Raw genomic sequence first — 2500 nt, forward strand, 5'->3', positions numbered from 1 at the left:
CATGCTGACAGTCTGTGCACACATGCGAACTACACGTCACCCAGACACTCTATCACACACTACTCTCTGGCTGTAACAGACACAGACAAGATATCTAAGCACCAGCATGGAACAACATCCAGTGCATCCTCTCCGCCACATTACACCATTCACACTATGATAACAAAACCAGGAGGTCCACCCCAAAAACAGAATATCTCACTCTTCCAACAACCATCATTACTCAGATAAGCCACAAACACCCACACATGTCCTAGACAGGGGTGCAACCAACACCACCACACTGCCTTGTCTCACAGCATATAAGCAATGGCAGGAATGAAAGACACAGGCCTGCCACTCCCTTGCCACACCCACGCAACCGGCGCACCACCTCCCCTGAGAGAAAGATGCATCCTGACGTGACACATCTCAGGGTGCCTCAGGCGTCCACTTACCATCATCACTATGAACGAACCTCGTCCCCTCCCCCCTCATACACCATCCCTTAACCTAACCTATGTTGCACCTTAACCTAACCTATGTTGCACCTTAACCTAACCTATGTTGCACCTTAACCTAACCTATGTTGCACCTTAACCTAACCTATGTTGCACCTTAACCTAACCTATGTTGCACCTTAACCTAACCTATGTTGCGCCTTAACCTAACCTATGTTGCGCCTTAACCTAACCTATGTTGCGCCTTAACCTAACCTATGTTGCGCCTTAACCTAACCTATGTTGCGCCTTAACCTAACCTATGTTGCGCCTTAACCTAACCTATGTTGCGCCTTAACCTAACCTATGTTGCGCCTTAACCTAACCTATGTTGCGCCTTAACCTAACCTATGTTGCGCCTTAACCTAACCTATGTTGCGCCTTAACCTAACCTATGTTGCGCCTTAACCTAACCTATGTTGCGCCTTAACCTAACCTATGTTGCGCCTTAACCTAACCTAAGTTGGGGCTTAACCTAACCTAAGTTGGGGCTTAACCTAACCTAAGTTGGGGCTTAACCTAACCTAAGTTGGGGCTTAACCTAACCTAAGTTGGGGCTTAACCTAACCTAAGTTGGGGCTTAACCTAACCTAAGTTGGGGCTTAACCTAACCTAAGTTGGGGCTTAACCTAACCTAAGTTGGGGCTTAACCTAACCTAAGTTGGGCCCTAACCTAACCTAAGTTGGGCCCTAACCTAACCTAAGTTGGGCCCTAACCTAACCTAAGTTGGGCCCTAACCTAACCTAAGTTGGGCCCTAACCTAACCTAAGTTGGGCCCTAACCTAACCTAAGTTGGGCCCTAACCTAACCTAAGTTGGGCCCTAACCTAACCTAAGTTGGGCCCTAACCTAACCTAAGTTGGGCCCTAACCTAACCTAAGTTGGGCCCTAACCTAACCTAAGTTGGGCCCTAACCTAACCTAAGTTGGGCCCTAACCTAACCTAAGTTGGGCCCTAACCTAACCTAAGTTGGGCCCTAACCTAACCTAAGTTGGGCCCTAACCTAACCTAAGTTGGGCCCTAACCTAACCCACGTTGCGCCCTAACCTAACCCACGTAATTGTTTGTTATATGAATCTAGAAATTCGTGTAGCGTTGCCTAATCGCAACCCTCTCAACATAGTTCGCTGCGCGCACACTCTGGTGTCCTGCGTATTGAATCATGTTACGGTGCCTACCCTCACAACATCTAGCGAGTGTTGCGTACGTTCCACATGGTCCCGCTATCCACTGTAATGTGTACTGCTATAAGACGTATATCGCCCCCCCCCCCCCCCCCCCCCTCCCCTGTCGCCTCTAGTTCGTCAGTCAGGAGTTTGCGTGTTCAATGAGCTTCGCAGCTGTGCAATGGCATCGGCATACGTACGCGGGCCACCTTCCACGTGTTCTCTCGTGCATACGTCGCAGCATGTATGTGGACTGATGTGGCGTGTCGTGACTCATAACATCCAGGCATGCAAGACCCATTGAATTCGCAAATGTAGATGGACGTCTACGTTTGCTGCCCAAGTTACGCAAATGAACTGGAAATCCGTTGTTGCGCGGTTGTTCGCGCTGGAGGTGAATCGTTGATATCGACGATCGGTACAGGTATTAACCGGTTGCTTCAGCGACACCCGTCATACCCACGAACGTGAGTGGGCATGTGGGTATGAAGCGATACGCGGCGGTGGCTGGGTGGGACCGTCCCCGGCCGGTGAGGGGGGGGCGCCCGGCGTGCTGGCCGCGCGCTGCGTGGGCGCACGCGCGGCAGCCGGCTGGTGGGGGCGCCCAGTGGCAGGCGCGCCGGCTGACGGACGCGGCAGGCGGCGCATCTGCGTGCCGGCGCACCCAGCGCGCGGCGCCGTGCGGCCAAAGTGGGTCCTCCCGGGCCCGGTGCGAAGCGCGGTGGACATCTGCAGTGTGCTGGTCCGATTGAGGACTGTGTGCGTTGAGGATGCGCCGCCGCCCGGCACTCGGCGCCGCGACGCCGTCTGCTGCTCGGTCGCCCCCGCGGTTCTCGCAGGTGGTTTGTATCGCAG

The sequence above is a fragment of the Schistocerca nitens genome, unplaced genomic scaffold (assembly GCF_023898315.1).
Source record: "Schistocerca nitens isolate TAMUIC-IGC-003100 unplaced genomic scaffold, iqSchNite1.1 HiC_scaffold_390, whole genome shotgun sequence".
Classification (NCBI taxonomy): Eukaryota; Metazoa; Arthropoda; class Insecta; order Orthoptera; family Acrididae; genus Schistocerca; species Schistocerca nitens.